General features: G+C 37.5%; 1 long non-coding RNA gene across 2 annotated transcripts in view; it reads left to right on the forward strand.

The window, feature by feature from the left end:
* The window catches only part of LOC134801198 (uncharacterized), a 396,731-nt gene that overhangs the window by 305,339 nt on the left and 68,115 nt on the right, over window positions 1-23,277 (forward strand). The window contains exon 1 of one of the 2 annotated variants that reach the window (XR_010145644.1): window positions 16,824-16,843. The exons of the other annotated variant lie outside the window; for it this stretch is intronic. This is a non-coding gene — a long non-coding RNA (uncharacterized LOC134801198). Of the gene's footprint in view, window positions 1-16,823; window positions 16,844-23,277 lie in introns of those variants that run through there. 2 annotated transcript variants of the gene reach the window in all.

The raw sequence follows: 23,277 nt of genomic DNA on the forward strand, positions 1-23,277 counted from the left end.
TTTTCTGTAGGTACGCAAAAGTTGTAATATAAGTATAAGGCGGATGCATGATGACAGATGGGTTAAAATAGCCACTAGCTGGCATCCCCAGGGTATAGTCGTAGCAGAGGCATGCCGAGAAGGAGATGGCGCGACGACCTGGATGCCTTCCAGCGGGATTGGCGGGATCTTGCTCAGCACAGGGAGGATTGGAAATGGAGAGGGGTGGCCTTTGCCCAGCAGTGGGACACACACATAGTCTAATAAAAAAAAGTATATGCGTTGTAATAGTGATACAAATGTCTACAATTTGCTGCAGTTCAGAACCATATCGGGGTTTGTTTAAAATATGCCACTTACCTAAATAAAGGGATACCTAAATAAACTACATACATTCATATTTAATAATAATTATCCTTATCATTCATACTAACTAAGGAATTTTAAATATTTTTGCAGTGCATGGGAATAAGAGTTCAGTCGATTTTTTGCAGATTCATATAGACAATTAGGCTCACTTGCACCATTCATTAACCTGGGGTTAACCGGTTATTTAAACCTGGAGTTACCAGTACAATTTGACACTGGGTTAACGGTTTAACCGGTTAACCCCGGGTGGAAGTGGCGCTTACAGTCTTGCGTTAATAATTCACTTAATTTGGGCTTTCTTTGATTCGACCTACGTATCTAACTAGTTGGATTTCTCATGATTTAAAGCAGTCACTCACACCTTCTCACCCAAATATTTTTTTTACCAACCATAGACCATGAATCTTTTTTCCAGGCAATAAACGCACGTGAAACAATAACATACAGCCATCGCACATGCTTCGGCCACCGTTAAAAACACCACTGGATCTTTAAAAAACTTAAAAACACCTATTAAACAAACCGTAAGACAGGGACAGGCACTAAAACGATTACACCGACGTTGACACAGTTAACTGACTATTCATATACCCTATTGTAAAGACAATAAGGTATATAATGAGTTAAGAGTGTTTCTGTGTACACACAAATTTTGACATAATTTATTGACTATTCATATGCCTTAAAGTGAAGACAATAAGGTGTATTATTAGTTAAGATTATTGCTGTGTGCGATGACACGTGGAGTTCGGGGAACCGTGATGATTATCTTTTGTAAACTAATAAAATGTTATACCAGAATGTTGGAAAAATAATTCTTAGGAAATTGGGCCGAGGCGGGCGGGGCGCTACCGCGGGTATTCGTTCTGTGGGCTGGAAGTTTTCCGAGTGCTATAAAAGTTCACTCTTTTGAACATGTTTTTCGAAATTCGTATTCAAATATGGTGGTAAGTATATTTGTATCAAAAATATTAATTTCCTTCCTTGACACAAATTACCTAGGTAGATATATTGAAATAACAGTTTCTAAATCGTCTTCTACAAAGCGATAATGGAAATATTTAAAATACTGATAAAGCTAGTTATTCGGATGTACCAATGTCACACTTTGCCTAACTGATATAAACATTTTAGGGGCCTATTTGACTCAAGAAACAGGAAGTTACACCATAGCTACTTCTGTCGTCATGACGTCTTGTAAATTATCACACGAGTTCGGCTAATTATTATTGTCATGTAGTCCCCTGTATTTCTAGCGGACCATAGCCCTGTCCCGTCCTATATTTTATAACGAGTGTAAACCCGCGGTAGAGCCACACGCCTGCCAATTACCCCGCATAGACTATTTAATTCCCGAAAAGAAAATATTCGCATCGACTAATTATTTGTGTATTGTACAATAATTAAAGGGATCCGGGTTTACGGTCTACGTTACGGCTCTGGACATAATGTTGTTGTTTTACAGTAAAACTGGCGAGTTGGGCGATATTTCTTCATCTACATCTGTATGGTTTCACTGTTTTTAATTGGTGCTGAACTAATTATTAATTATTTTTGTATTTAGTAGCGCTATCAACTTAGGTATTAAGGAAATACATTTGTTTTGGAAAACATTCTAAACATATATTCTTATATTTGAACTCCCGGTTCTAAAAAACTTTGGTGGTAGAGTGGTGGGCCGGTGTCACAGGGTCGCGGGTAAAATCTGGACAGATTTGTTAAAAGTATCCATTTTCTTCATTTACTTAATAATTTAAAGCCAAGTAAGGCGGCGGCCACACCGGTAGCCCACGTTTGATATGTCTCTGCCTGTTTACTGCCATTGTCGGAAGCACCCGTGCTGCGTTTAGTCTGTAGTGTCTTTATCTACTCATACACGAGTACCTATTTAGTTTGCCGCTTTACGGTATACCTACGTTCTAAGGAAGTTCCGTAGGTTGCTAACGAACTAATTTTGGCAAATTACTCCTTCCACGACTTGATTTAGACAAAGCTCTATAATAACTTACCTAAGGTATTTTCCAGAATATTCTTATGTCGTCTACTTACCAGTATTCATTTCTACTATAGTATTTTTCATATACGGTGACAGCTGTCATCTTCTTAAAATTTATAACCTTAAAATGTAATATATGTATTGAGGTCACAGATATCATCCTACCCAAGGTATGTGAAAAATACTATACCGGGATTGCTTTACACATTTGTCTTTATATTCACCACTTAATTAATCTACACCGATTCCCACTTGCAAACGTTAGTTAAAGTAAACGAGGCTTCTTTCAAGCTGATGAGCCAGTTGTCTATGCCCCGATTTATATTTAAATCGGACGCATAAGCTCATTCCGGTGTGGACTCAAATATTTTACTGATAGATACCAGTAAATTCGAAGTCGTCGTATAAATTGTAAGAATCCGCCGTTTACAAACGGCGTCGGCATTTCACAATCAATTTTTCGGCAATTTGATAAATGTCGGCATTACATATGTTAGGTAGGTTAGGTTCGTTAGGTAGCTTCAGTTGCCCGAAGGGCAAACCGCCCAGAATTAGGAGCCCTGCGAAGCGGGGCTTCGTCTACTTAAGTTGTGAAGGAAATGTTTTTTGAAAAGAAACAGTGCGATGGGACCATCCAAGAACTCCAGATTTGATGGACACCCCAGCGTTTTCATAGTTTTGATGTGCAGAAGTTTGAAATGTAAGTTTGTAAAAAAGTTTCAGTTAAATACATTTTTGGAATAAATGATTGAATACCTTTAAGTTCTTTTTTGTAAACCATAGTTGTAACTAGACGCACTAGCTGATCTAGTTAACATAAATAATGATTGACACAGCTGATCAATCGATAATATTTTCATAAACTTTAAAACCTCAATTATTATGTACAAATGTTAATTAAAATAAATACATGTAAGTAACTATAATGTATGCATTCAGTAAATTAATTTTAAATAAAAACAAAACATTCTCACGAGAAATCCGAAACAACAAACAAAAAACTTAACAGAGTCAAGTTTCGTAGTGGGCCATTAATCAGAAAAAGTGATTCGCTGAAACCAAAGAGAATAAAATGTGTATAGAGAATTACTGTCGGTGAATTTTGTAGTCGCGAAGGTTATGCTGCCATCTGTTGACGCAGTATTGAAACTAAAGATGAAAATGTATAAAAATATCCATAAAACTTATATATTTACATATAGACATAAATTATTTTTATTAATTTTGGATCGTCATGTGCTTTGATCCGTGTTTTTTTACATTGATGTGAGTTAGAATTGTTTAATATCAAGGGAGTGGCGCCATCTGTTAGAGAGTAACTTTGTCTTGGTTTCCGGAGCACGGGGTTTCTTTTGACTTTGCTTGTCTTATGGAAATCACATCTCTTTGCTAAAACTACTCAAGATTGGTACTCGAGTTTAAAGGAAATAAATAACAAAGATCTTATATTGAAGTGCGCCTAACGCGTCAAATGCGTCAAACGCGTTTCGTTAATGTCTTTTATGGTTATAAATACCCCCACGCCAAGCTGGGAACTGATTATTCTATTTTTGTCCGTCGGATTGTCACGATCTCTGGCTCGCCCGTAGACGTTAAAACAAAGGTGTTATTTTGACGATTGGATGTTTGACTTTACGTAGCTACTATGCTGCTTTTTGTCAGACTGTTCAATTGTTAGTTCAGAGTAAATACTTACGTGTGTTTTGGTGTTTTTTGTGTTTTAGAGCCAGATTAGTGTCTGATTGCACGGTCAATCAACCGGAAAAGCCTAACCTAGCGGTGATAAACAGGCTTTTCCGGGAATCCAGTAGAGTGTTAGGTCCAGGTCGCGAGAGGGGCCTGGCGTCAACCTTTTTACCTACACAGGTGACGATTATACCTCTTACGTTCTCTTCAAGGTCTGACAGAGGGATGTGAGGATCTCACGTGTGGATCATTAAGAGTAATCTTTACTCACTGAAATCTGTTGGTAATTGAAGAAGCGTGGTCTTGTTATATATATTTATATATTCACATTTTATATTTGGAATAGGGCGCCTTATTCGTCAGTACCCTTGGCTACGGCCTACACTGCGGAGGGAGGCAATCACACAGACACTAGGGTTTGCAATACCTCGGTTTTGTCGGCCGAACGTTTACAGCTTAAATTAGGGTCCCTCTTACACACACTCCTCCCTGTAAAGATAGAGGTTCGCCTCTAGATTTACACATTAGAATAGGGACATTGGGGTAGAGTTAGGGTAGAGTCATTATTTGGGAGTTAGGGTTATTTATTATTTCTTTCTTTATTATTATTTATTCTCTCACATATATTTTGGTTACACACAGTGTTAAAATCATTAGAGTGTTAACTGTTTTAAAATACAGAATAAAATTAAAGTCTAGTTTCAGTAGCATATGGATGGGTTACTGAGGCTCGTACATTAGATATGATTTAAAGGTAATACATTATTATATTGGGTGAGATAGGGGAACAAAGTTATTTGAGGACATACTAAATAATTTTGTTATAGGGAGCTAGTGACAGGCGAAGCAGTTCACTAGTGACAATTTGAACTTTTCTATATCGGGGTAACTAAGGGTATTAAATCATGTTTAATAGACGAATGCTTCAGTATTCCATACATTTATAGTAAGAATATTCAGATGAGTTTCTTGGCGTTTCTTCTTGTCTGAAAATAGGTTCCGAAACGCAGATAAAAGTAAATATTACATAGTGCTTAGGAATACCTATTAAAACAAAACAAAATAAAATAGGTATTATTTAGTTTAGAGACCCGTCTTCATCCGAGGCGTGACAGTAGATAAAGTATGTTTGTACGTATTAAGACGAAACGGGAGCTGAGCTAAAAGTCAATTTTGAGATTTCAAGCTGAATATACCCGTCGCTCTGACGGGGCGTGAGAGACTGTATTTGTGTGTGTAATGCACGCACACAGATGCGTACGCTTGCACCCGCGCGCGCCTCATTGCCGACAATTTGCAATGTTATTTTTCGTGCGTTACTGCCACGAGGCGTTCACTTATTACTTACTGTGTTGCGATTGAATTTTTTGACCCGTATTACGTTTACGGAACTCGATAATCTTTCTACTACTGTGACTTGGCTTTGTTTACTTGACTTTGCTGATCAGCTTATTGTTTTGGACTCCGTGAGTTGTGGTTACCTATTGGACCGCACGCAATTCATCTACCTTTATTCAAGTAATTAAGCGTAATTAGCCGAAACCTTTATAAGAGTGTAATTCATAAGAAGTACATAAGATATAATTTATGTACTGGTTTGCTGTTAGCTTTTAATTGTATCACTTTACATATATGTTACTCAAATAACTAACACGGTTACACTGTTATAAGAACATTATTTTTCAGGTAGGCCTTATTATACCTACTATAGGCCTTATTACCTCCTAGTACCTTAGTAGTACTAGTACTACTACGGAAATTGATTCAAAGACTCAAGACTGACTTAAGTGGCAGTAGGGTGTAGGGTTTTTTCTAGGCTTAATGAGTTCGCTGAAGCTTATTTTTTATACTTAGCGCACAGAAGTTTAACATTATCAGCTCTAACCACATGTCACCATTTTGTCCTTTACGTAACAAACTCAGGGGCCCAGAATATCCGATGTACCTATCAAATCAAGGTTCTGTACCAAATAAGGCCCGGTTATTATAGTTCGTTATTTTTTAGCATTAGAAAGAAGGTAAACAATCATGACGTGTCTTTTTATTAATAATTATTGAAAAACGCTTTCAAAAATTAGCTTATATTACTTATGAAAGCAAAAGAATATAAAAAAGTATATGATTAATACATACATACATACATACATACAATCACGCCTATTTCCCGGAGGGGTAGGCAGAGACCACGGATTTCCACTTGCTACGATCCTGACATACCACTTTCGCTTCCTTCACATTCATAACATTCCTCATACACGCTCGCCGGTTTAGGGTGCTCTTGCTCATTAATATGATTAATATGATTTATAATTCTAACATATTTGCTATGACTTATTTTTCAATGGTAATTTTTAATAAGACATGTCAAAATCTGTTACCTTAATGCAAAAACTAGGGTTCCGTACATAAGTCCGACTCACGCTTGACTGCACATTTCTAATAGGTTTTCCTGTCATCTATAGGTAAAGAACTATTTTGTGTATTTTTCAATATTTTAGACCCAGTAGTTTCGGAGATAAAAGGGGGTGAATGGTCATTTTTTGGCTGTTTTCTTAAATAACTTTGAACCTATGTATTTTAAAATTATAAAAAAAACATTTCCATCTTTGGGTCACTAATTTACATATGTGTACCAAATTTCAACTTAATTGGTCCAGTAGTTTCCGAGAAAATAGGCTGTGACAGACGGACAGACAGACAGACGCACGAGTGATCCTATAAGGGTTCCGTTTTTTGCTTTTGAGGTACGGAACACTAAAAACGAACTTTAAGCGTGCTAACTTTCAAAATTTCATTTTTTATAAGATAGTATAAGTAGATGGGCAAAAATTTTGCGTCCATGTCCACCAGTGAGTAAGTGATTGAGATACCTAAACATTTAACTTTATAATGTAAAATGATATAATTTACTAACCTACTCGTTTAATTTCAGGTAGGTTGAATAAGGAACCAAGTAACCATGGGGAGGAGCAGTATTTACTAACATTTTCTTTTTGGGTCTTCAGAGTGTATCGTTTCCTTTTTTTTGCACATATTACACTTAAATATATATTCTCTGTGTAAACCCTTACGTCTTTCAATGACAAAGGCAAGATCAGCAAATGTACAATTTGTATGATCGTGCCTGATATTTGAGATCACAGAAAATAAATATTTTAAATCCACTATTCTGCAACCTTCTAAAATTTTGTTTTATCATGATTCATGATCAAAAAGCTCGGATTCAATAGTCATATCAAACGTCGATTATGCAGTTGATGATGAGCTTGCATTTTCTACCATTGGTGCTGCAAATGCATCAACCGGTGGCGATAAACTTTGCCCTCTTGTAAAACAAATTACTATTGTGATTGTGTCCAGCAAAAGGCCAAAATTCGGTTTACTTTCCTGTTTAAAATATTACTAATTTATTCATATTTCAGATTAGGTACATAGGTAACTGTCTGAATGTTACAATGCCAGCTGGCAAATTCTATCACATTTGTTTGTTTGGTAGTCATGGTAACATTCACTTACATTGATATCCTTATTAAGATCTGTATCTTATTATCCAGACCTTAAAATATTGCCACCGTTGCCCTTTAAAAAAATACTGTTTAAATAATTGGCTACTCAAACAATGCTTCTATAGTATAAATAATGACTACACAAAAATGGGTAGTATTGTATATAATGCACGAAATAAGGCCCGATTCTTAAGCGGGATTAAATTTTGAGGCCATGTCCGCTAATACTATAGACAAAATATCAAGTTTAATAAACACAAAAAAAAAACATTGATGGGCCTTATTTTATAATTTAGGCCTTACTTTGTAATTTAAAGTAGAGTTAGGCCAAGAAAAATCTATAGCGATTTTGATAGAACACGCAGTGCAAGTATTATTTCAAACGTCGCTTCTATGAAATTATGACATATAAATAACACTTGCACTGCGTGTGCTATCAAAATTGCTGTAGACTTTTCTTGGTCTGACTCTAAAATATTCTTTATTACACCACAAACATAAAAACAAATTAAAAAAACACCGGCGAAGTGCAAGTCGGACTCGCACACGAAGGGTTCCGTACCATTATTTATAAAAACGGTCACCCATCCAAGTACTGACCCCGCCCGACGTTGCTTAACTTCGGTCAAAAATCACGTTTGTTGTATGGGAGGCCCCACTAAAATTGTTATTTTATCCTGTTTTTAGTATTTGTTGTTATAGCGGCAACAGAAATAAATCATCTGTGAAAATTTCAACTGTCTAGCTATCACGGTTCGTGAGATACAGCCTGGTGACAGACGGACGGACGGACAGCGGAATCTTAGTAATAGGGTCCCGTGTTTTACCCTTTGGGTACGGAACCCTAAAACCGATTTACAATGTAGATAAAGGTAGCAACAGGCGGTCTTATCGCTGTTAGTTCTTATTCTTCGTTTGTTTAGCATTAGAGTGAAGGTGACGTGTCTTTTTTAAGCATGCAATCGTATAATTATTTAGCTTTTTTTGTAATAGTTATGTACTTAGTGGTTAATATTAGTATTTACTATTTTTTTTTTCAATAATGCTTAAAAACGAAGTATAGACATGACAACCAAATATTAACGCCATTGTAGGGCAGGATATACAGAACATGAATCATTTGTACTGTCACGCTCCGTGATTGTTGAGCCATTTAGGGTTCTAGCTAAATTGGACATTCCATAGAGCACGAGTAAGTATGGAACAACCAATTCAGCTAGGACCCTAAATTGCTCGACAATTACGAAGCGTGCCTGTAGGTACCTAAAAATTTTGTTAACCCATTTTAACCATGCAATAAAATATTTTTGATTTTGATTTCTAATTTGAAATATTAGAATCAAAAAGTTCATAATAGATTGTATATCATAACTACAAAAATGTGTTCCCTACTCTCAACCCAAAACCCCTTGTATCTTAGGATCTAGATATTTTCACACAAGACGGTTTATCGATAACTTCTTACATCACTAGATTATCGACATTAAATGTCGACTATTGCCCATCACTTTTCTGGCTGTGTACGTATTTAGAAACTTGACTCCGCCCCTAAAATTAGTGCGATAGGGACAACTGCAGCTGAGGCGAAAAATCCTGCATAAAAATGACAAAAATCGAGGTTTCGTAGTCCTCTTTTTCCTCCCCCAAAACTTAACCAATCGTAACCAAATTTGGAAATCTAAATGATTATGAAATTATCTGTGTCGGACCGTTTTGCTTTTTTGGCTAATTGATATCAGTTTTGAATACCACGCCTCTCATTGCGGCATAGTCTATTAGGCCATTTTGGCCGTTTTTGAAGGGCTCTAGCGCCTTAAAAAACAAAAATATCAAAAAAAGCAAAACGGTCCGACACAGATATTGACAATATTAATCTGTGTTGAAAAAATCATTGCTCTAGCTTCAAAAACCACGGAGGAAAACGAGGACTACGTTTGTATGGAGGAATGACCACTCCTGTTGGCTCTTAATATTTGCATCATTTACATATAAATATTTTCCTTTAGCTAGCTAGGTTAGCGAATGGATATAAGAGGAAAATATAATTACAAACAACAAGGGCTTATACTACTGTTCATGGTAACTGGTCACGGTAGGGCTCGGTAGGAGATAAAATCTAAAAAATATAATTTATTATTTATTCTTCATATGATTTTGTTTTTCATACGATAGTGTTATAATATAAAAATTACAGTAGCAATATTTACAATTACATCGGGTATTTTAGGGGTAATATTTTGAATCCAAATCTAATCAGTCTGCACATAAAAGACGATGGGTACTAAGGTTCACAACGTATTAATTTCACTAGACGATCACATCACATGGCCAAATTAATCTATTTTTCTTAATTTATAATCAATTCTGGTTGAGTTTTATTAAAGTAGATTAGTTAGTATAGGGTTAAGGTACATAGTCACGCTAGCTAAACCCACAACGTTTGACGTTGACGCTATAGAGCGCAATAACAATTTGCCTTCGGCGATTTGCAAACGGCGAAACGTTTGTAAAATGCCGACGCCGTTTGTAAACGGCGGATCTTACAAAATGCCTGCGGCAGATTCACAGTCCTAGACGGGAGCGCGCCGCGCACGTGCGGGATTGTTAGGCCGCGGGCCGGGGTTAATTCCGTCGCCGCTAATTGACTTCTAAACGGCTAAGTAACGCCGCAGTGCCCTCTGATTGAGCCGTCCCGAATTACTCTGTTCTTTTACCTACTCTTTGAATTACGTGCTAGATGTCAGTTGGTGTCAGGATGTAGTCTAAAATTAGACTACTGCCCGATTCGAACTTTAAGATACGTCAATTAATAGATCTAGAAACGATATGGAAGACTGATAACCCCACAGTCAAACTCATTGTTGAGTTTTGCGGGCCTATGAATATTATTAAGAATACATCTGTATTTTATTAAATAAATAACCAATAAATAGATATGTCAGTGTCAAAAGTGACGTTTTTGTTTAAAGAAACGTCTCATTTGGCAATGACATATCTAATCCATATCGTTTCTAGAACTACTAATTGATGTATCTTAAAGTTCGATTCGGGCCGATAGTTATACTAATACTAATCGTTTAAAATCTTTAGACTTCGATTGCAGAATGACCAAAATTGCAGTGCCCTCTGATTGAGCAGTCCCGAATTACTCTATTTTAAGTTGTAATTTCTATATAAGGTACCTACAAGATGTGCGACTGTGACGTCTATTAGACACCATAACATAATGTGCTGTACGGATATTATGATGGTCGTTCCTGTCTACGTGACTCTTCTTTCCTCCTGTTACCCCCTGCTGGGGTGTAGGGCTCGAATCTTTTTCTTCCACTGACTTCGGTCCTGGGCAGCTTGGGTAGCCTCCTCCCACCCCATCCCCAATACACCCAGCTCTTGCTCCACAGAACGGCGCCAAGTAGATTTAGGGCGACCATGTTTCCGTTTGCCGGGCATCTTCCTGGTCAGGGCTACTTTGGATAGGTGGGTGTCAGGTTTCCTGAGGATATGCCCAACCCAATGCCATTTCTGCGTCTGGATCTCTTTGTGTACGGGTGCTTGTCCGGTTATTCTCCATAAGTGAGCGTCTACGTGACAGTGTGATAAAACGGTATCCGTCACTTTCATTCGGGCTCTGTTAAAAAGTGACGGATATTTTGTCACGTGGATATAGCCATCCATAATAGGGCTGCTGATTGTTTATCTCAGGTTCTAAATCAGAAAAGCGTCGGTTATGTGACACTATTTGTAAAAGCTTTCATTTAACTTGTAATGTTCGTATGTCTTCTTCTTCCTCGCGTTATCACGGCATTTTGCCACGGCTCATGGGAGCCTGGGGTCCGCTTGACAACTAATCCCATGATTTGACGTAGGCACTAGTTTTTACGAAAGCGACTGCCATCTGACCTTCCAACCCAGAGGGGAAACTAGGCCTTATTGGGAATTAGTCCGGTTTCCTCACGATGTTTTCCTTCACCGAAAAGCGACTGGCAAATATCAAATGATATTTCGTACATAAGTTCCGAAAAACTCATTGGTACGAGCCGGGGTTGCTGAAAAGTCACATGGGCATTTTCATTTTAACTTGTACTTTATAGCGCGACTAAGGGCGATTGTGCACTACAATGAATTTTACAGTCCGGCAGTCCGAGTTTTTACGGTCCGATATGGCATGAAAAAAACGGATGATTGGCTTGTGCACTTGTCCGTCTTTTTACTCGCAGGTGCGGCGTAGCAGCATGAAACACACACCCCCCTAGCCCGCCCCCGCCCGGCCAAGTCATGAATAATACTAATTCCAGACGCAGTGCACAAGCATAAACACGTTTTTCATAGCTGTAATCTCGGCCGGAAAAAAACTGTCCAGAATGGGGAAAAGTAAAATGTCGGACGGTAAAATTACGTCTAGTGCACAAGCTACTATATACATTTAATGGCGTGCCATATCGGACCGTAAAAACTCGGACTGCCGGACAGTAAAATTCATTGTAGTGCACAATCGCCCTTAAAGTCGTGTTTCAGGAACGTCTAACCGTCACATTCCGGACAAAATGTATGGGATTTGACATTGACCGTCAGTTTTGTGACGATTGTTAACCGGCCGTTAATAGCAGGTACACAGTTAAGTGAAAATGCCCACATACATATGTAAATTGGGTGACAATACATTATTATGGTGCCATCAATCTGATCTGATGATGGACAAAGGAGGTACAGGGAGTACCTAAGTTTATTGCAGCATTCCATATGTATTTTAGATTTCTTATCTCCACTAGAGTATGTGCGGAAAGAGAAGAGTCGTGTCGTAGAATGTATGGGCCTCCTTACATTCCACGACTCTTCTCTTTCCGCACAAAATCTACCTGTATGTTGTAGGTATCATTCATTAATTTGTTCTCTAATTCGCCTCTCTAAATTGTGAGCCTACCCACTGTTTATTCAGCCACACGTTTTATTCACATCAGCCGCTGAAATATCTAAACAAACCGCACACTAAAAAACACCCACGACACGTTTAAAAAAGTTCCAGTCCATTGAAGCTTTTGTTAAGGAAACTTACGAGTTAATATTGCCGCGACGCGCAATGGATTGAGAGTCTTTCTTTTAAGACTGCTGTGTGGTAAGAGGAAATTATTAGGTAAATGTGGTATTTTAATGTAGACAGTTAATTAATCTTGCTGTTTCCTAGCATTGGTGTTGTGAATAGAACGTCGGTGCCCAATGATAATAAATAAAGGTTTGTGGCGGGGAGTAAATTGCCAGGACTAAACCCATTTGTTTAGTAAGAAATAAGTAGAAACCACTTAAAGGTTGCTTGTTTTTTCGCAGCCTAATAGAGGTATAATACGTCTGGTACTAGGTACACACACAGGTGCATGCTTTGACCAGGGCTGGACAAGAAAGGGCAGTGACGATCCTATGTATTCAAGTAGGTACTCGGAAAGGTTTGTATTTGTCATGCTACCTACATCAGTCAACCTCAGTACTTTTTGTACCGAGACTGACTGAAATAGTAAGACACGTTCGTACGTTTCCGTGAAAATACGATGGAAAACAACTATGCACTACATCTGTACCTATCTAAAATAAGATCAACTATTTTGTGCAATAACTAGGTACACATATATTATGGTGTATTCGTATAATCTGGAATTCTAGATTTGATCATTTCGATCGTAGGGGGCTATTCATAAATTACGTCATTTCAAATTAGGGGGGGGGGGGGGTCTGGACATCGGATGACGGTAGCATGAAGTAGGAGGAAATGGGGTCATTTGAAGCATGATTTTTGGATGATTATAGGGGGGGGGGGGGGTCAAAAATCGATGACGTAATTTATGGACAGCCCCTAGGTACCTATTAGGTAAGTAAACACCATACTATTTTAATAGCTCGATTCACATATGCATGTGTGTTTTGTTGTTTTAAGTGTCCAAAACGGATTTTAAAAAGGTTTTATTGTTTTACAGCCGCTGTTAATAATTTTAAATTAGGGTCTCTATTGTTTACCATAAAGTTTTAAATTATAATGTATTGTTTGTCCGCATTATCGTTAGTAATAATTTGATTCTCTTAGAAACGCATTACTTTTCAGGATTGCTATAAAACAAATCTAACCTAACCTAACCTATCTATAGGATAACTTTACGAAAATCCTGAAACGTTAACGTTTTCATAATTATGACTAATGATAATCTGACGATCATTACGTTATGACTCAATAATTATGCCAAACAAAAAAACCGTTAAAATTAAGGTACCTACTGCTAGAATAAAATTAGGCATGTGAGTTTTCAGACGGTGGCGTTCCAATTACTGGGCGAGTACGGGCGAAGGTGGTGTGCGGCCATTTTGGCAAACGTTTTTGTTCCACAAGACTGATTTAAACTTTCACGATTATAAAACATTATCAAACTCACGACAACGAAACGAATATCGACAGTCGATAAATCGAATATCGTTAGTGTTGTGTGTCGATAGAGTAACATCCCTAATAGTGCGCAAAACGTTCAAACTGATAAACAAGACCAAGTGCGGGTAGTTCGAAAAACTCGCGCGGCTAGAAGATGTTGATGTCAACTTGAGCCAGTCTTCTCCGAGACCACGGGGACAACGCCGTCCTCGAAACGTCGGAGGTAAATCTTAAAACTTAAATACGCGATTAAGTCCCGAGTGCTGTTTGATAATGTTTTTGTTCCAATTTCTTTGCCAGACCAATTTATCACAGAACGATCAATTGCCGACCTAAAGTTTACCAAATTCATATTTGGTCTGTGCGGAAAGAGAAGAGTCGTGAAATGTCTGGGATCCAATACATTCTACCTACTCTTCTCTTTCCGCACAGACTCTATGCAGTTTTATCTGGGTGAATTGCGAATTAACCGAAAACTTAAGGACTGTGTCGGTTGCACGTTGCGCCAAACCTTCTGTCATCGTTAAAAGCATTCGTTAAATTTTATTGTATGCGACGTTTCATAGCCACTGCTGAGTGACGGATCAATTGATCAGTCCGCTAATTGTGGTTTGTGCAACTGGCACGTCTGGCTACATGCCATAGGATTAAGTAAGTATCCTATAAGAAATATTTATTATATGAACTAGGCTGGCCTATGGTGTGAATTGAGAGCCTGTAAAATATCCAATTATGATTAAATGTTATCATTTTACTGGATCACACAACACCCTGACTTGTCCGCTCTCGACCAATCAGAATAAGCGACGCGGTCCAATATAAAGTTGTAAAGGCGTTTCACACGTGCGTCTTTGTTTGTTTGCGCAGCAAGTGTCAGCATCTTCAACATTTTATTGTTTTACAGCCACAATAAAACGGTATTTAATCGCCTGTGTAAGAAAACCGTCGGTGTAAGCTCAGCGTCACACTTTTTTTAATAAATGGGTATGTTTAAAAACTAATTAGTGTTCCGTGCAAAACTTTGTTCACGGAACACTTTTTTTTATCAAGCCGATATATACGTACGTCTGCGAGCGATACAAATTTTATATTAAAGGAATAATTGAAATATTTACGCTTCCGGAAGGACTTGAACCCGCGACCTCTGCAATCCGTGCATCGCTCTTAACCAACTGTGCTACGGAAGCCTACCAGAAAGATACCAGGAATGGAAAGATTTGCGCAAATTGTTTCGAAAAAACTTCTGCCCCTTTCAGTGTTTACGCTATTTCTTATTTATTAACCCAAGTAACATTTTAGTCCTATAATTTTAGTTTTTATCGCTAAAAGCTTGTATAGACGTCGTATTAAGGTTTCAGAGGTGACCACCTGTCGTATAAAAGCGCTTGGCAACACCTTTTTGCTCTATAGGCTTATACAGCTAATATATTCTATAAGCAATTGATGTAAAGGTTTATTTCATCATTTTATAGAGCCGTTATAGGCGTGTACTATAACAGGTTCAAATATAACCACTATAGAGCAATATTACTGTATAATAGTATTTGGAATCACTTTTATGCAACTAATTTGCGCTATGAAGGTTCCCTGCCAAGCTGCTATAGTTTTGTGTTTTAACAGTGACAAAAACCCAACTAAACAACGATTTTAGGATATAGTGGCTTTAGAGATCACTGCTATAGTACATAATACTTTAGTAGTTTGCGCTATTAAGGTTCCCTGCTAGCCGCTATAGTTTTGTGTTCTAACAGTGACAAAAACCCAGCTATACAACGATTTCAGGATATAGTGGATTTAGAGATCACTGCTATAGTACATAATACTTTAGTAGTCATATGAACACTATTATAGAACTGTTTTGCTCTATAGTAGCGTTTTTGGGACATATTTATAGCGTTAAAAAGCGCTTTAGTAGTTTTTAAATCCCTATTATATCTCATCGCTGTAAACGTCACAATGACTCTTTTATATCACAAAACTGTTGTATAGTGGTTTTGTTTTTTCTTTTAAAAGACAACAGCGTTATAGTTGAGTTTTTATGTCTTTTATAAACCGAGTTAGATACATAATGATAAATTTGATCTGTAATGGCTACTTATATCTTGCTTATATAAGTTCAGGCCTAAGCCACATAATGTGGTTCCGTACAAAATATTTTTATATTTCAATGAATTGATAAAAAAGACCCCAATGATATTAGTGACTGTAGGTGAGATTTATCATCAATGATTTAATACAAGCATAAAATCGTGACGGTTTAGATATTTATCGACATCCATTATTAGCACATTTTTTTTACCAATCACACTGAAAAAGGAAACAACAGTAATGACTACATCTAAATTAAAAAAACATCCTATATCTTTCTAAAGAGTTTGTAGGTGTAACAGGGTCACAGCAAAATTCTTTTGGAACCCTAATTTTAATCATGATGGCGGTGAATATTTCGTCGTAAGTTCTATAGTTAGCCTATAAAAGCGTCGGATTTACTTCTTGGCTGTATAGTAGTAACTATGGTGAATATCATAATATTTTATTAAATTATTTTATTAAAAACATAAATAAATCGAGAGGGCATTTAAAATTCCTCATTAAACTAATACTATTCTAACAGTAAAACTTCCGTCCCATAAACTTTTTGCACTAAGGACCGAATTATTCGACATCTAAATGGCGCATATTAATATAAAGTCTTTACTTATCATCATTTTACTTAGTACCGTTTTTGTGAAGTAAACACACAACAAAACCACTCACAACAGTTGATGGAAAACTTGATAGCAAATTTCGTAGTAAAGGAACTATGAATTCTACAATAGTATAAAAAAGCACTATAATACAATTTCAAATACTACTATAGTATAAAACAAGCACTATAATGGAATCTCAAATGCCACTATAGTATAAATTAACACTATAATGGCGTTACTGACAACAAATTAGCACCAAAGTGATCATCACATCACTTTTATAGACCTAAAACGTCACGACTGACACTGCTACAGGTCTACTATATCACTGAATGGCACATAAGATGCGCCATTTCGGCTTTATACAATCTTCTTTGGTATTTTATAGGACCTTAGGTAGTATTTGGGAAACGTTCTATCGACTACTATAGAACCACAAATTGTTACTTGGGAAGCCAAACAGGGTTAGTTTGGCTTTGAAATAACCGGAAAAGAGATAGGTAATAAATATTTCTATCACTAAACTTTGTCACAGAATAACTAATAGTACTACCGTACAGAAAATTCACTCCTTCACAAAAATCAGATTTAGGTATAAAATTATACCTATACTCGCCGCCTGCAACAAAATTGAAACTTATAACCGCGCACGAACGGTGAATCTTCTTTGCGCGAGCGCCACGTGACACGACTATCGTGCGGTCGAGCGGCAGCCCACTGCCACACCTGCCGGCCCGGGCGGCGCGCCGGCCAAATGTACCTAACTAAACTGCGTAGTGACACCCCCCTGACTTTATAAAACAAAGTCCCCCGCCGCGTCTCTCTGTTTGTGTGTTTGTATGTTTATTCGCGATAAACTCAGAAACTACTAAACGGATTTTCATGCGGTTTTCAACTATCAATAGATTGATTCTTGAGGAAGGTTTAAGTGTATAATTTGTCAACCCGTGTGAAGCCGGGGCGGGTCGCTAGTAGTATATATTTTTCGGTTATATTTATGTATAGTATATATAGTCTGTATCTTTAGGTATTTAAATAAAAGTAAATAAACAATTTTTAAATTTTCCGGTAGTTATAACATTTATTAGTTATCCAACCAAATACAAAACCGCGTGGATCTGTCACTGAACGACCTGACTTTAACCTACATTATTTGATCATGTAATATTTTCATATACCCTCAACTGGCTTAAGGAGCCATTTGAGGGTAGATTTTGTTTACTTTTATTTAAATACCTAAAGATACAGAGTATAGGTATCTACTGATGTGCCGTCGGAAAATTATCATAATTGCCAATTTTCCACACTGGTTAGATCGGAATCATATTTTTGTATGTGGATAGAATTTCCAAACTTTTCTAATAACTTTCTTGAAACTTTCCGCAACTTGCAAATCTGTAGTGTTGTTTTTACACGACTGCCCACAAAAAGAGTGTATTGTTTTCAGCGTTCATGTTTGTATGTATATATGTATGTGAGTTTCTTTATTCCGATTTAACCGATTTAACCGATTTAGACGTAAGTATGATATTTTCCCTTAGGTCGCATGGTCCGATTGACTAATCCGATCAATCGGAATACGAATATTTTTTTTTCCTGTTGGCTCGATTGATCGGACTATAAGGACTTCTCAAATCCTGTCAGTCCTACTATCGGAGTAATGGGATTTTAAAAGTTCGTCTAGTTCGATCGATCGAACCACGAGGTTCAAAATATTCACATTCACATAACAGGAAAAAAAAATATTCGTCTTCCGATTGATCGGACTAGTCAATCGGACCATGCGACCTAAGGGGATATTTTTGTACAGAGTGCTTCTAACTAAAACTGAGATAGCATTTCTCTTCCGCGTTCACCAGGAGCAAATGAAAATGAAGAGGTTTTAGTACTTTCAATTTCAATATGGGTGACCTCAATATGCAACTAGTCCCTATTTGCTTAAATTGGCCCTCTATTTGTCCAAATAGTCGTGCATGTGACCAAGATATATTTTGTCCAATAAGTATAACGGTCAAGTGTGTAGATACTAGATAGGTCAGCTAGGATAACCTATGGATATGCCCCTGATGTGATTTCTGTGCATGTTTTGTTTAGGAGTAGTTGACTGTTTAGGTAGGTGGTGTAGGTATACGAATTTCAAATGTGTGATCGTGGGTTCGAATCCTGGTTTTTAAGTACTTGACTTTTTCTGGTACCTAACTATTATTAGTAAACCTTAGTTTTGGAGAGTGGATTCCAGGCCAGGCCAGACATAATGATTATGATTTATGATGAGCATGTTTTTTTAGGAAAAATATTCGAGTTTGTTTTCTGCTATGGTTAGGTAAGGTAAGCTAAAACCGAGGCGGCATTTTTCTTCCGCGTTCACCAGGAGCGAATGAAACTGAGGAGCTTCTACTTTCAATTTCAATATGGGTGACCTAAAAAATATGCAACTAGTAGATACCTGAACATGCACCAGATGGCACATTGGACTGATCTGTGCGCATGCCTAGGTGACCTATATAATATAGGAACCTATGTATTTGTAGGTATACTTAATAAATCAAAGTGCGATAGGTAATATAGTCAAAACAATAGAACGAGATGGGATGAGATAGTTTTCCGCGTGTGTGAGTGAGACACATGCATGCATTTTCATTGAGTAACTTCTGAAAATCAACCTCCTTGCTCTTATGCTGCCTTAGTGAACGCGGAAGGGAAATTTGCTCCAATTTCTAAAGTTCCGGTTTTAACGAAAATATCAATACCGTAATTAATACATACCACGTCGGTTCCAAACAAGCATACGGCCCGCCTGATGGTAAGCGGTAACCGTAGCCTATAGACATCCACGACTCTAGAATTGTTACATGTGTGTTAACGGCTACCCTCCAAACACCTATACATTACAGATGTAGTGCCAGGGCCGTCTTAAACTATGTTGGGGCCCCTGGGCACATAAGAATTTGAGGCCCTTTTGGAAAGTAAAGAAAGCGAATCAAACTAACATTTTTCTGCTATGATCTTCTACCTATTATGAGTAATCAAATATACTGTTACTGTCTGTCCTTTGGGGCCTCCCGAGGATGCGGGCCCTGGGCACGGGCCCCGTGTGCTCTTATAGTGAAGACGGTACTGTGTAGTGCATAAATAATTGTTTTCCTTCGTATTTTCTCGGAAACGTTCGTATTTTTTGTCATGCTACTTCAATCAAGATTAGTACTTTTTGTACCGAGACGACTGAGATAGCAAGACACGTTCGTATTACGTTTCCGAAAATACGAAGGAAAAATTATGCACTACGTCTGTACTTTTTGAAGATCCCCTGTAATTGTAGAACCTCAAGAAACCTTCCGGATTCGCTTCCGGTTCCGGAATAAAGCTCAGGCGGCATTTGTCTTCCGCGTTTACTAGGAGCGGATAAAACTGTGGAAGTTTCTGAACCTTCATAAAATACAGCCTGAAAACTGGCCGCTTACAGTCATGCTTCCCTAGTACACGCGGAAGGAAATCTCGCTCCATAGCCCCGAGTGCTCCAAATTATGTGTGGAAATGGAGGACGTCTGTACCCTTCGAGCAACACCGGCTTCCGACACGTCGGAAGGGAGGAGCCCAAACGATATAAACCGTACAAATCTTTCTGCCTGGGGGAAACGTGCACAAACTCGCACTTCTCACTCACTACATACAAAATCCAATCTGTAATGACGACACAAATACATAGAAAATGACACACGTCAAAGGCAAATCTTCCACACCTCGATCTCTTTTTGTGTACGGATGAGTCACAACACGCACTGCGCTAGTTGTGTGCATGCACTGTACAAACAGCGACACTCCTAACAGTCCTAATTGTACATCCGTGGACAATATTACAAAAGGCATAAAGTCTACCGATGTACAGTTAACAGTGTGGGCGAGGGCATATATGTATTGCGCTGTGAGAACATTATTAATGAGCATTTCTCAAAAAGTTTGTACATTTCGATCACCTGACATTCCTGTTTTGTTACCAGATTTCCTTACACATTTGGTAACAAAAAATCGGGCAAGTGCGAGTCGGACTCGCGCACGAAGGGTTCCGTACCATATAAAAAAAAAAACAAAAAAAAAGCAAAAAAAAAACGGTCACCCATCCAAGTACTGACCACTCCCGACGTTGCTTAACTTTGGTCAAAAATCACGTTTGTTGTATGGGAGCCCCATTTAAATCTTTATTTTATTCTGTTTTTAGTATTTGTTGTTATAGCGGCAACAGAAATACATCATCTGTGAAAATTTCAACTGTCTAGCTATCACGGTTCGTGAGATACAGCCTGGTGACAGACGGACGGACGGACGGACGGACGGACGGACAGCGAAGTCTTAGTAATAGAGGGTCCCGTTTTACCCTTTGGGTACGGAACCCTAAAAAGGAATGTTTCATAGAAACTTTCTGGGACATTTTGGGAAATATGGTGGAAGTTGTTCAGCTTCATGTACTTTACCAGCATACCCATTTTTATAGAAATCTAAGAGGTGATCGAAATGAACAAACTTTTCGAGAAATGCTCTAATTTTCATATTTTGTGAAACGTAAATGGGCGTTATTTTACTCGGGGAATTAATAGGGCACATCTAATCTGCAGGGTCTATCTAATCTTCCATTGAAATCATCTCTCAAAACAAAATAAATCCGATGCTATTAGTAAATCCATTGATTTCAATTGTTTTTCCTTTCACTCACCCGTCAAAATAGCGCTAGCAACGCGCTGGATGGTCAAAATATTTGATTGTTTCCAACAATCTATTATACAAAGAGTTTAATATTCACTTACAGTCCTTAATACAGTTAATTAAGGGCTATAGTAGCGTGGCAAGTAGTTTAAATTTTAATGATTATTTAGTGCATTAACGCGTATTGACTGATAGATTGACGGATTGTTTGATTGTTTTTTTAACTTGTGTATTGATATAATATGGGTGGTCGGGTAGTCTAAATATGGAAGTAAACTTTTTCCAGTTCAGTTAAATAACGCATTTGCCGCCAAGCTACGGTCGTAGCGCTACGTCGTAGCCAATAACATTGGGGTCTCGAAATAGCGAAAATGATTTGTAGAGGCGAAACGACAATCAGGCCAATTCGGTTTTAAGTTCTTCGATCTGTTTCCTATATGATACTGATTTATCAGTGTTAAAAGTGACGTTTTTGGTTAAGGAAATGTCACTTTTGACACTGACACTGACAGATCAGCATCATATCGAAAAACTAAATCTCGAATTGGCCTGATTGTGTCGTGATTAGAGCTAAAGAGAATTAGGTACTTATACATATGTACATAATAATTTTCTACTCGCATATAATGCTTTACTCGTACCGTACTCGTTAATACGTGTAATGCTCAAACTGCAATTAGCGCTAGCGTTATGTTCAATTAGAATTATTTTCATAAGGTGACGATAATCCTTAAGCCGACCACTGACTAACAGGCCGCCGGACGATATCGGCCTGTCAGTTAGAACAAAAATTTGACAGTTCCGAACAACTGACCGGCCGATATCGTCCGGCGGCCTGTTAGTCAGTGGTCGGCTTTATGTCATTATGCAGCCGTGCGATGGCCAGGTCATTATATGTATAACAAAATAAAGATATCTTATTGATACTGTTTTAACACCCCCTGGCACTGATTAAAATAACCGACTTGGTTTCACATTACATCTCAAAACTTTTTTGTAGTTTAAGCGTTGCGAGACTTGCACCTTTTTACATGTAATGTTTTTGATGGAATACAACTTACAACGTAAACATTTAATTTCTTAAAAAATACTCTATTATATTTTAGTATCCATATTATTCCATATAAGGTAAACGTACTGGTGCTCGACGCGGTCCCAGTACATGTCATCTTGAAAATTAAGTCATTGTCAATAGAGGTGACAGCAAGGTGTCATCTATTGGGCATTAGCATGTCGAGCACTAGTACGTTTACCTTAGCTATTTATCTGAATGAAGCAGGTTTCAGACAAAATAATTGGAAAAATTCATAGATCAAACAAAGCCATAAAACTAGTAAGTACGGATAGAAAAGAAACATTCCTATTGTCTTGAATTAATGGGATATAACATAAATATATCATTTACACAATAAAAAACCTTTTTGATCACAATATTTCTTAATTAAGCATTTACAGGAAGGTACCTTCATCAGTAACTGGGTGGTTTCATGAAAGTTGGGTAACTATTGGACAATTTTTGCAAGAGCTGTTTTTTAAATGCCTACAAAAAACATTATCATCTATTGGCCAAGTGTAACCACCCATAATATATATTCAAAGGGGCCAGTCGATTTAATAAGGATTTAAGGAGAAATTAAGGATTTTCTAAAAACTGCGATCTAGGGACTGACGGTCTAGGATAGGGACTGACGCTTTTTTTATAAAAACACATGTTTGCTGCTTTGAAACACTATTTACTTTAAAAAAAAGGAAAGGGTACTACTATACTGTAAGTAAAGCAGTTAAAAATCAGACAAACGTATATTAATAATTACTTATATCTATTGAGATCACGTTTAGGTGAGGTAAAGTTATCTGACACATTAAGCACCGTCTTAATTGGACAATTAACATTAAACAACATTTCTTAGATGTTTGTTGAAATGGATGAAACTTAACGTTATCTTC

This window comes from Cydia splendana, chromosome 21 (assembly GCF_910591565.1).
Source record: "Cydia splendana chromosome 21, ilCydSple1.2, whole genome shotgun sequence".
NCBI classification, from domain to species: domain Eukaryota; kingdom Metazoa; phylum Arthropoda; class Insecta; order Lepidoptera; family Tortricidae; genus Cydia; species Cydia splendana.